The sequence below is a fragment of the Bos indicus x Bos taurus genome, chromosome 3, assembly GCF_003369695.1.
Source record: "Bos indicus x Bos taurus breed Angus x Brahman F1 hybrid chromosome 3, Bos_hybrid_MaternalHap_v2.0, whole genome shotgun sequence".
Classification (NCBI taxonomy): domain Eukaryota; kingdom Metazoa; phylum Chordata; class Mammalia; order Artiodactyla; family Bovidae; genus Bos; species Bos indicus x Bos taurus.
This window is the reverse complement of record NC_040078.1, coordinates 30,087,394-30,100,400: the sequence shown is the minus strand read 5'-3', so window position 1 is coordinate 30,100,400 and position 13,007 is coordinate 30,087,394. Positions and strand designations below refer to the sequence as shown.

The window sequence follows — 13,007 nt, the reverse complement described above, 5'->3', positions numbered from 1 at the left end:
AAAATGAGTCAAAAATGGTCTCTGTCTTTAGGAACCTCACAAGTTATTGGCAGCGTCCTGATTCATTGGTAAGCAGTACCTGTAGTAAGGATTTTACCTTTTCTACTTTTCTCCCAATACTTAAAACTCTTTAGGTAAGTTTTAGTATGAATTTTGGTGGAAACTGGGGTCATTAATTGGCTATCCAGAATGCTGTTCTAAAAAGTGTGGAGTTGCATCTTAGAAAGAGTGTTTAAGTCATGACAAAAAGAGGGAAATCAAATATAAAGTTATCTTTTGCAAAGTCCTCAAATGTAAATTACCCTTAAAAGACATTGCATTTATATTCTGTTTACAATGCATTTTATACTACAGTTTGTAGTTTATGTTACAGTGTATTTTATACCTTGTGTGTGTATTATACCCATTTTCAGGAGGAGTCTTACATGCCACTTTTCCAGCCGTGCTAGAGTCAGTTCCTTTATTTTGGTTGAATAACAGATGAGGTAGTTTGCTTGAATTAAAGAGGTATGTTTTACAAAAAAATACCTATCTTTTAATTCAGAAAAATCCTTACCTGGGTGTGCATAGTGAATTATAAAAGTTAAACGTATATATATGAGGTGGAAGGATGGTTTCATTCTTTTTTAATGTCTTATTAGAGTCCTTACCACCAGCTCTTATTTTCTGACTTGGATGGTTGGGGAGGGAGTTAGGAAGAATTTTGAACTCAGCCTGGCTTTGAAAGATGGATATGGTTTGGTTGAGTGGAATTGAGATGGTCTCAGTATCAGGTAAGAAGCAGAAGAGGAGCAAAACACAGGACAACAGTGTTCAATACAGAAAGGTCTACAGTATAGTCCATATCAGTAGTTTTTGTGTGTGTTGTGTGTAGTTTTTAAAGGAACCTCCATACTGTTCCCCATAGTGGCTATATCAATTTATATTCTCACCGAAGTGCAAGATGCCCACTCCCAGTTTCAGACATCCTGGCATGGCCAGGGGAGCACCGACTACATTTCGAGGACCATAATTTGACTTGTGACATCTCTAAATAACAGAGAAAGGAGAGACTATGCTCATAAATTGTGCATTGTTTTATTAACATGGTAAAGAATCTGCCTGAAGTATGGGAGACCCGGGTTTGATCCCTGTGCCGGGAAGATCCCCTGGAGAAGGAAATGGCTATGCACTCCAGTATTCTTGCCTGGAGAATCCCATGAACAGAGGAGCCTGGTGGGCTACAGTCTATGGGGTCGCAAAGAGTTGGAGGCAACTGAACAACTAACACACACACATACTGGACATATCGTTTGAGAGACTCAGTAAGAATTATAGAGAGTTAAACTTTTCTGTTATAATTTATTTGGGCTTTAGGTTTTTAATATTATGGAATGGGAAATGGAAAGATTTTTCTTCAGAGTTAATAATTAGGATCCATTCTTTTTAGAGTCTTCTCTTCTTGTCTTGGGTATGAAATATGAACAGTAACTGATCTATTTAATTAAAATTTTCTGGCATCTTAGGCCCTTTGCTCTATTTTTTTTTTTTTGCAGAGAATTTTAAACACATAATTATTTTCCTTGCTTCAGGGAAGTTTGTGAGAGGTTACTCTGTATTTCGTTCTGATTGGGAATTACGTGTGACTGTGAAAAATGGGATTTTACTATACATGATGACATTTAACAAGTAGTTTTATGAAATAAAAATACTCTAAAAGGGAGGAAAAATAAGCATTTATTAATAAATGCTCTATTTCTGAACTTAAATAGAACTATGTTAAACTGTCTTAGAGGAAAAAACAAAGAAAATAACTTCTAAAAAATCCACTGTAATACTGAGAGAGTATGGAGAAAAGGGAATCCTCTTACACTTTGGTGAGAATGTAAATTGATCTAGCCACTATGGGGAACAGTATGGAGGCTCCTTAAAAAACTAAAAATAGAACTGCCATATGATCCAGCAACCCCACTCCTGGGCATATACCCAGAGAAAAAAGATACATGCACCCCAGTGTTCATTGCAGCACTGTTTACATTAGCCAGGACATGGAAGCAACCTAAATGTCCATCAGCAGAGGAATGGATAAAGAAGATGTGGTGCATATATGCAGTGGAATATTGCTTAGCCATAAAAGGGAAAGAAATTATGCCCTTTGCAGAGACATGGATGGGCCTAGAGACTATCATACAGAGTGAAGTAAATGAGAAAGAGAAAAACAGATATTGTATATTAATGCATGTATGTGGAATCTAGAAAAATGGTATAGATCTTATTTGCAAAGCAGAAAGAGGTGCAGACATAGAGAACAAATTTATGGATATCATGGAGGGAATGGAGGTGGTGGGATGGATTGGGAGACTGAGATTGACGCAAATACACTATAGACAACTAAGGAGAACCTCCTGTATAGCACAGGGAACTCTATTCAGTGCACTTTGGTGACCTAAATGGGAAGGAAATCCAAAAAAGAGGGGCTATATATGTATACATCTTGCTGATTCACTTTGCTGTGGAAACAGCAAAAACTAACACACATTGTAAAATAACTATATTCCGATTAAAAAAAAAACCCACTGTAATGAAGTAGTCCTCACATTACTCTTTGGCTATGGTTATCAGTTTGCAACAGATATCTTGTGGTATGTAGCTTAGATTTCCACAGAAAAGGGAAAAAGAAATTCGAATTTACGTCAGTTTCTGTATTAGTAAGGAGTTTGTACTGAGAATCTTGACAGAAACACTACTGAGATTAATTTCGGCTAAGAAGAAATGTCTTGGCTTATGTGCATGAAAACCCAGGCACTGGACAGTAAGAGTTTAACTCACGTTCTCAAGGGCCATTACCTGACTCTCCTCCAGGTTGGCTTCTTTCTGAGCTCGGCTCTGGGTGGGAAAGGTGGCTCTCACTCAACTCCCCAAGTCAAACAGAGCCCTTAACGCTTGTCATCTTTATTTTCTGGACTCCAGTAATAAATCAGATCTCATGCTCAGACTTTGATTGGCTTTGTGCCCATCACAGACTACTTGTGGGGACAGGGCTATGGGGTAACATGATTGGTCAGGCCTGAGTGACATGTCCACTTTTGCAGTTGGGTATAGAAAGCACAGTGTGATTAATAACTAGACAGAACCCCAAGAGATAAGGGAGGGGTCGTTCCTCAAAAAGATGGATGCTATGGGGACAGCACTGCAGGAAATGGCCTCTCTTAAAACATTCAATTTCTCCTATTTTGAAGCCAACAGCAGTACACAGTTGTCATAAAACTCTCATTTTTAAAGACCAGATATTGGCTGTAGACCATAACTGAAGCATTGATTTTACTCAAATATTTTCCTTAAATATATCAATTTTGATGTTTTTATCTAAAAGCTGCTTTATGTAAATGCTGGCTCTTTTAAAAATTACAATGCTGATACCTTAAACGTGCACAATTTAAAAGTGCTGCTTGTGTTTTTCTTACATTTTCTTTGAATTTTTTTTATACCAAATAAAATTTTCTAAATCAGTGCTGCTTGTTAGGTAGCTAGAATACTTCGGAGGATCATTTCATTATGTTTGACATTGAGAAAATGATTATTAGTCCAGTTAATGCAGTTTTTAAAGCTTAATGTACAATTTTGAAAATGAAATTCTAAACCAATTGCTTTCTAAGATGTTTCGCTTTTAAAATAATGGTCTTTTTAAGCATAAATTTAGATAACTGTTATTGTGTTATTTCCAAGGGCTCCCTAATAATACTTTGTAACCATGATCTTATAGAAGTCATACATAAAGAAGCTACTTCACTGACTCTTAAGTTTGAAACACTACTTAAAGAGTGAAATGTGAATCTGTTTAATCACCAGAAAGGTTACTAGCATTTGTAGGATCAAGTCTGACAATCTTTGTTTTTTCCTGCCTTTACAGTGGTACTTAGAGGTGGAGGGTTGAAAGAGAGGGGCAGGTACTCTGAATATCTTTTCATGCTATTTTTATATTCTAATTACTGTAGTAATATCTTCTACGTTGCCATAAAAAAATCATCCTCTTTATGATGACACACACAGTAGGAGTTTGCAGTTTTGCCACGTGTTTGGTAGTTGAACCTTAGGGAATGTTAAGTGTTAGGAGGTTATTGGTGAATATGCTCACTGCACAGAAACAAACATTCATGGAATTGGGTGTGATTTGTCAATGAGAATCATCGCAGGGGCTTTGATTTTTAGATTAGCTTATGTCCCTCTTGGAGTATCTTTAGACTACTTGGAAAATTACTGCTCCTACTCCAGAAGCCTGTCACAATCAGAGTTCTCCAATATTAATTCCATATATTGATTAAGTCATGGAATCTGTTAAAATAATGTAACCTTCCTCACAAAGCTATCTCTTAACCTACTTCTGAAGCTTTTGGCAAAACACTCTGTAATGTATTAATTTTAGCAGTGAATGCTATTCACTAATGTCAGTGTTTAAGTTAGAGTGTACATGCTAATGACGGATTCGGTTCCCTTTAAACAGAGTTAGATTTGCTAAGAGCTTGGCTGGTGGTCCACTGGCTAAGAATCCCCACTTTCACTGCAGGGGGCGTGCTTTCGATCCCAGTTGCCACATGTTGTGGTGCAGCCAGCTAGAGTTACCTCAGTGTAATGTTGATGAGTGAAGTGACACCTCAGCTTCCCTTTGGTGGCGACTCAAGGTTGTCTCAGTTGGCAACCTGGCTCTAAGTCTAGTAGGAATATTCTAACCTGGGGACTTTTCATGATAACACTAACTGCCATTTACTGAGTAACTGTCTGATGTCAGGACATTGTCTCATTTGGTTTATAAGAATGTGTATGTTGGCAGACGTATATTCCGGTAAAAAGTTCATATATTGTTATTCTTCATGAGCCAGGGGTTATCTTCTCCCTTTTACACATGAGGAAACCGAGGTTTGGAAAGATTAGCACGCAGAAGGTCACCCAGACTCAAAGGAGGACTATGAACTGACACAGTTTTGAATCTTCCTTCTTTCCATTCCAGATAGAATAGTATTTCATTATATCTGAAAAAATCTCTCTTCCCCATTCTCTCTTAAAAGGAAAAACCCCACAATTCTGAATTGTTTGAGTGGGTGTTAAATGCGGTAAAACTCTGGCCAAGTCCTTAAAATAAAAGCTTCATTGCTTGGTTCTGTTTCTAAACAAAGTTGTGGCAGTGCAGATTAATCTTTACAGTTCAAGTTGTTCCCAAGAATTCCTAATCAAACAGAAGGTCAGCCTTAATTCTGGCTACCTTTGTCAGAGAATATTTTCAGCAAGTGTGAGTAAAAGCCCAGATATTTTAGGATAAAATATACTTGTGAAAATCGTATACTTGATATTGGAAATGTTATCTTGTTCTTGTGTTTGCTTTTCACTCACTCTGAAATTCCCTCTCTGGGAAGGTGTGTGGTAGCACCCTTATCTGGAGACAGGTTGCCTAGAAAATGGTCTGAGGAATGCAAGAGTGCATTTTGGAATTAGGAATTTTTAATAAATATGCAGACTCTTAGCCAAGCTAGGCAGAATTACTCATGGTGTTGAAGTCAGCCTCTCTTCTTCCAGCCTTCAAGTACCGCACAGTAAGGAGGTTCCTTTGAAGAGGCAGTTAAAGCTGGCTGTGGAGTGCGGGCACCTTTTATTCTTCAAGTGTTTGTTCTGTTGTTTTCTTTTTGGGCTCAAAATCACTCAACTGAAAGGAACCAGAGTGATCCAACCTATACCCTTTGATGACAAATAAGTTGAGGCTTAGAAATGGCAGGTGACTGTGCTGAGCAGGTGGAGAAGGCAATGGCACCCCACTCCAGTACTCTTGCCTGGAAAATCCCACGGACGGAGAAGCCTGGTAGGCTGCAGTCCATGGGGTCGCTGGGAGTCGGACACGACTGAGCGACTTCACTTTCACTTTTCACTTTCATGCACTGGAGAAGGAAATGGCAACCCACTCCAGTGTTCTTGCCTGGAGAATCCCAGGGACGGGGGAGCCTGGTGGGCTGCGGTCTATGGGGTCGCACAGAGTTGGACACAACTGAAGCGACTTAGCAGCAGCAGCAGCAGCAGTGCTGAGCAGGAAGCTGGCAGAGTGGATACTTGAACTCAGGTTCCTCTTGTTTTGGATTCTGGCAGAATTTCTGTAAGAAACTTGTGAAAAAAGAATTAGCCTTGTTGACATATTCTGTCTCTTTATGAAATCTGCATTCTTTTGGAATTAAGTATAGCATGCTGACTCAGTTTGTTAGGCCATCAGCATGCATGAGTGTTGTTAGAGGCTGCGGTAATTCGAAAGCTGGAGCATAATAAAGAATTGCAATCATTATATGCTTCAGGTCTTTAGGGCAATTTTAGCCTTCCATAATGCTGTGGTTGGAGAAGGAAATGGCAGCCCACTCCAGTATTCTTGCCTGGAGAATCCCATGGACAAAGGAGCTTGAGTCCATGAGGTCGCAAGAGTCCAACATGACTTGGTGACTAACGGGTTTAGTTGCTAAGTCGTGTCCGACTCTTGCAACCTCATGGACCATAGCCTCCATGGGATTCTGCAGACAAGAATACTGGAGTGGGTAGCCACTCTCTTCTCCAGGGGATCTTCCTGACTCAGGAATTGAACCCCGGTTGCCTGCATTGCAGGCAGATTCTTTACCAATTGAGCTACGAGGGAAGCCCACAGCTTGTGGTTAAGATTTAAATAGTCAGAACATTCTTAGCTGGTGTAACCACTGAATACTTAAGTATTTTTTTGCCCTTAGTTGTTTTGGTTTTGAAAAATTTCTTTTTCTTACCAAAAAGATTCTTCACAGTGCTTTCAGGAGAGTCCTTCTGAATGGGAGCTTCTGTGTGGTAGACTGCTGCTGCTGGCCTCTCCTTGCCCCTACCTGGAGGGGTGATGAATTCCTCTGATTTAGAGCCAGCTATACTTTGATTTCTTGTTTTCCTCTGACTAGGGGGAGCAGTGGAGGAAGATGAGTTTGGGGGCCAGAGGTGTGGTGGATGAACCAGTGGGGCACTTTGGATTTAGGGTCCTTGAGCTCGTCTGGTTTTAATGAGAGTTGACATGACTGCCACGGCTGAGGGACTGTGTGCTCCCGCTGGGTTCAGGGCAAGCAGATGTCTCAGGTCATGGAGAGCTGGCCACGGCAGAGGCGAAGGTATCATCCGTATGAGGCAACACTGAAGAAAGGGGCTTGAGGTGGCCATTCTGGGGAGACTGATGGGAATGGTGTCATCTCCCTTGAGCCCTTTGTGTGAGTCTGTGGAAAAACAGCATGAGTGCAGACATAAACAAAACCTTTCTAACAAAGTCATTCCCCATGTACTCCTTTGCAGTATTAGCCAGAGTTCAGTGCAGGAAATGGAGGGGATATAATACAGGGAATACATTGCTTGGGGAATCTTTGGAAGAGCTGGAGGGCTGGGCTCCAGGCCAGGCCTCTGAGAATGTGACTTCCAGGACACCTTGGAACAGGTCGCCACAGGAGCTGCCATCTCTGCCAGTGTCAGGAAAGTGGCAATCAGGAGGCTGCCCATTGAAACCACAGCAAGAAAATACCTTTGTCGCTGTGATCACGGGGAATCACAGCAGCCACGGCTGTTGCCATCATAACTGCTTGAAGTTTGAAATTTAGTGTTTGGCCACTGCTGTGACAACTTCTCCTTGATGCCTGTGAACTAGTGACGACTAGAAGCAGGAATGCTCAGTCTGGCACTACTGCTTCTGCCACTGTCCCTCAACACCCTCGGAGTTGGAGCCTGGACACTGACGTGTGTGTGTGGCCTTCCTTGCTAGCTGAAAGCGGCTACAGGCTCTCGGCTGATCCGGCTCTGCCTCACTGCTGCCGTCTGCATCGTGTGTCATGCCTCTTAGGGGCAGACTCAAATTCTCATCCTGATTACTCGCTGTCAAGGAGCCTGGAGAATGTAGTTTTTGATTTCCCAACCTCTGCGTTTCAGGAAGGCGTTCTGGAAGGACGTGGATGCTGAATGCATCTTATTAGATGTAGTATGTTAAGTACAATATAACCCTTCCTTGATAACTCACTGTCGTTTCCGTGAGCGTTTCTTTCTGAAGTGGCCCGTAGGTGGAATGATCTAGGGCCGATGAATTTTTAACATCTGTAGTGATCTCCTGTACGAGGTTAGCTTGTGTCTGTCCTACCTGCCGTCTCTGCTGCTGTGACATCTGTGTTTTCTATCACTTGATCTCAACCTCCTCTGCAAGCCGCAGGCATTCAGGCCAGGGAAGGCCCTCAACTGAAGCAACTAATTCAGAGGCTGGTCAGCAGCATATGATTTCTGTGGCTTAAAAAGATGAATGGGGCCAGTAAGAATCTTTCCTGGGGATATGAACTAAGACAGAAAGGAAAGAATTTTCAGTTGGGATTGAAGCCTCAGCTGAGAGGTTTTGCAGTGATTCTCTGAGTTGGCTGTATTCTTTTTGTAAGATTAGTTGTTAAATTTTCAGGAATTTTTAAAGTTGGTTGTCCACCACAGCCGTTAAAAAAGGTAAGTTGTATAAAACGATTAACTAAATTATATTTAAAACAGGTACTATTCAAAATTAATCATTTTCATATGATGTTTCAGCTTCAGTCAGGTATGATTCACAAATTTAAGGTGAACAGTTGTGATGATTTGATATGTGTGTATAATGTGAAAGGATTCTCACAACTGAGTTAATGAACATGTCCATCACTCTACATATTTACCTTTTTTGGGGGTTGAGAATATTTAAATTCTGCTTTCTTAGCAAATTTCAGTTATACAATATAGTATTAATCAGCTTTGGTCACCATGTTATACATTAAGTCCTCAGACCTCATTGATCTTACAACTGAAACTTTGTACCTTCTTACCAATCTCTGCCTACTTCCCTACTTCTCCCAGACCCAGGCAGCTACCATTCTACTGTTAAGAGTTCAACTATTTTTTTTTTTTTAAGATTCCATGCCATTTCCTAATTATTTCACTATGTTTTACTCCTATCTGTGCTCTCCAGGTCCTTTACATTCATGCTATCTGTATGGCAGAAATACTATATAATGGTGTGTGTGTGTGTGTGTATATAGTGGCATTTACTTTCCCAGCTGTTTGCACTGTTGACACCGCTGTGGTGGGAAGTGTTCGCATTTACCAAACACACTCCTGATTGTGGGGGTGGAGAGGGAGAGTCAAGGTTGGAAAGGCCACGCTGAACCGTATACAAACTGAAATTATGGGAGAAGAAACTATGAGTAATCAGAAAAAACTGACGCATGATGTAACGCTGACTGGTGTTAATAGCAGAGCACTGGAGGGGAAGGGCTCCACACTCCTCTTCACAAGGCCCAGAATTATTCTGCAATCATTGTACAGCTCCAGTCTCCTAGAGATCCAGCCCTATTTTACTGCCCCTTCTTGGAATTATGCAAAATTGTGAGTTTCTGTATTAGCAACCTTAATAGAACACACTGAAATTTTATTTTATTGCATTTATATGCCTTTTTCTCAGGAGGAGGAGACAGCAGTGTTAAAATTTTGGGTTCAGGTTTCCTGGGATAGGGATGGAGGTAAGGAGAGAGGTATGTGAATGTATAAGCATTTCCTGGGTAGGGGGCGGTGGGTTGGTCCATACCCTTTCCCCCAATACGTTTTACATTAGAACAAGGTTGAAAACTCCATTAAGGGATGACTATTATAAATATATATATTCATATAAATATATTAAAATATAGTCTGTGGTATTTTTCATGTGTAAACAACGTGCAGACTATTGTAGTTGTTGTTCATAGAGCGGCTTGTTATTGTTTAAGTGCCCTAAGCCTCAGGGCTTCCCTGGTGGCTTCGTGGTAAAGAATCCACCTACCGGTGCAGGAGACACAAGAGACTCGGATTCTGTCCCTTGGTCAGGAAGATCCCCTGGAGAAGGAAATGGCAGCCCATGCCACTATTCTTGCCTGGAGAATCCCATGGACAGAGGAGCCTGGTGGGCTATAGTCCTTGGGGTGGCAAGAGTTGGTCACAATTTATGGATTGAGCATGCATGCCTAAGCCTCAGGACCATGCCTAAGGCATAGGCGGTGTCGTTCTCTATTCAGGTAGCTCCTGCCTGTGCCTTCAGTAACTGCTAAGATGCCCACTCTAGATCTGAATTGTCTGTGTCTGTAGCTCACCGCTTCAGTCTCAGCTCAGCTGCCTTTGATCGGCTGCTCTCTGCTCATTGTTCCAGTTTTGTTTTCTCTTCACTCTGGTTGCTTCTCCCATGCTTCTCTGCTTTCCAAAGAAAGAACCCAACCTTGTATAGATCCTGCCAGCCAATTGCAGTGCCCCTTAACTTCTTGGTGGATTATCCAATCGCACAGGGTCAGGTGTAAACCTAGGGTGGTATTCCTTTATCTTCTGTTGTTTGTCCTTGCTGCTCTTTACACGAAGAACATATGTGTATATGATTGTTTTGATTTTTTCCCAATTTCTGGATTTGGACATATTCCAGAAGCCTGGCCTCTAGACAGATATTATTTTACTGTTTATTTGATAGCCTTGTTTTAGAGGTTCAAACTGAACTGCTTTTACGTAAACCAAACTATCTTTTTAAAAGTCATTTAAAAAGTAGTGGTTGGAAATAGATCTTTGAAAGGCCAATAGTTAAGCTCTTGGGATAATTAAAAAATTGTGTTGTTCTTGTTCAGTTGCTCAGTCGTGTCTGACGCTTTGCGACGCCATGGACTGCAGCGCTGGACTGAAGCCAGGCTTCCCTGTCCTTCACCATCTCCCAGAGCTTGCTCAAACAAATGTCCATTGAGTTGGTGATGCCATCCAACCATCTTGTCCTCTGTTGTCCCCTTCTCCTGCCCTCAATCTTTCCCAGCATCAGGGTCTTTTCTAATGAGTTGGCTCTTCGCATCAGGTGGCCATAGTATTGTGTAATTGTAGCATATTAATCCACTATCACAGTGTTGCAATGCATATGGGAATTTCATCAGTACCTTTAATTTATTAAGGACCCTCTATTGTAAGTAAATATTTCGTTTTGGAAATACTAAGTGGGAATATGTAATTTTTCTTCTTGCAGATTGCAAACTTTTTACCTCTTGAGATAGTTTTTCTCCATCATGGTCACAGGTAGTGATTGAAGAAGAAGCATCTGTGCAAATTATATTAGAAGCTCATAGCTCTTCTGTGAGCCTTTTCTAACTCTGAGGGCCTGACTAGATGAGGGGACATGATCAGAATTTCTTCTTTGTGTTTATGTGGATCCCCCTCTCTTTAAGCAGTAATGTAGACTCAGCAGTAAAAAGAATCTGCCTGGGTGGGGAAGATCCCCTGGAGAAGGAAGTGGCAACCCACACCAGTATTCTTGCCTGGAGAATCCCATAGATAGAGGAGCCTGGCGGACTACAGTCCACGGGATAGCAAGAGTCAGGCACGACTTGGTGACTAAACCACCACCACCACCACAGCCTCACTGAGGTATTCGTTTATTGCTCAGAATGGTTTTCCTGAAAGAACAATTGTGCTAGAGTGTAGTCTGTGGGTCCCACTTAGTTCCCTTCTTGCCCAGGGTTTTTACATCAAGTTATTATAGAAATCTTTTCACCAGGGGGAACAAGAGTACCTGTGTGTTGTTGCTGCTGCTTATTTGTTTTTAAAAAATAATTAAATAAATAAATACAGGATCTGATACATGTGCATTTACTTTATGCATCACAGTTTAGGACTGATTATTATATTAATAGAGATAATAGGAGAGGAGAAATTATAATCTCCAGACCATCTTTTGGCCAAATAAATCCAACTGGATTTTTAGTGAAGTTTAATGGAATTTCATTATTATTTTATTCATGATTATTTGTTTAGCCTATAACAGGTTTAGAGTATTTATGCTTTGAGATCACTGACCTAATTATATTTCTCATACTTAGAAAGCTGTTAATTCACCTGTATAGATAACACAGTCCTGGAGAACTGAAACCGGAAAGAATATGGCCCTTCTTTTATTTATTTATTTTTAAATTTATTATTTAATTGAAGGATAATTGCTTTACAGAATTTTGTTGTTTTCTGTCAAACCTCAACATGAATCAGCCAAAGGTATACATATATCCCCTCCTTTCTTTTTTCTTTTTTTAATTATTTTTTAATTGAAGGTTAATTGCTTTACAGGATTTTGTTGTTTTCTGTCAAACCTCAACATGATTCAGCCATAGGTTACCTATATCCCCTCCCTTTTGAATCTCCTTCCCATCTCCCTCCCCATCCCACTTCTCTAGGTTGCTACAGAGCCCCTGTTTGAGTTTCCTGAGACATACAGCAAATTCCCATTGGCTATTGGCCCGTCTTATTAAGCATCAGACTTCAGAAATATACTTGTGTCTATCTTAAGGATAAATAATATCATGACAAGTTGAAAGTTTGTAACTTTAGGTAATAATGTGGTATACACCTAGGTGTATGTTATATGTTAATTATGTGCCCCCCAAAGTATGAAGTCCTAACAGCCAGCACACTACAGTTGGGAAGTAGGGTCTTTGTGGACATAATTAGTGAAGATGAAATCCTCCTGAGTAAGGCAGGCCCTGGAGAACAGAAGAGACACAGGAACACGAGGGGAGAATACCTTATGACTATGGAGGCAAATTGAAGGGCTTCAGCTATAAGATGAGTGCCTGGGATGGATGGCCACCAGCAGATACTAGGAATAGGCAAAGAAGGATTGTACCTGGAGACTCAGAGCATGCCCTGCTCATACTTTGATTTTGGACTTCTGGCCTCCAGAACTATGAGAGAATAAATTTCTGTTGTTTTCGTCACCTAGTTTGTGGTGGTACTTTGAAATTAATATATGCATTTTTCTACATATTGTAATGATGAATATATCCATGTTGTTATTTAAGAAACATCTCAGTTCATTAACATTATCATCTTTTTAGCGTATTAAATTGTGGATTCATGTTCTTTGGGTAGCCAAATAATTTTTATTCTTTCAACAATTAGTATGATAGATAACAAAAGCTTATTATAGTATAAATTCCCTGAGGCTCAAGGGCTACAGT

At 40.5% G+C, this 13,007-nt stretch overlaps 1 protein-coding gene across 4 annotated transcripts in view; it reads left to right on the top strand.

Annotated features, from left to right (window-relative positions):
- The window catches only part of MAGI3 (membrane associated guanylate kinase, WW and PDZ domain containing 3), a 259,208-nt gene that overhangs the window by 6,249 nt on the left and 239,952 nt on the right, over nt 1–13,007 (top strand). The gene's annotated exons all lie outside the window — the stretch shown is intronic.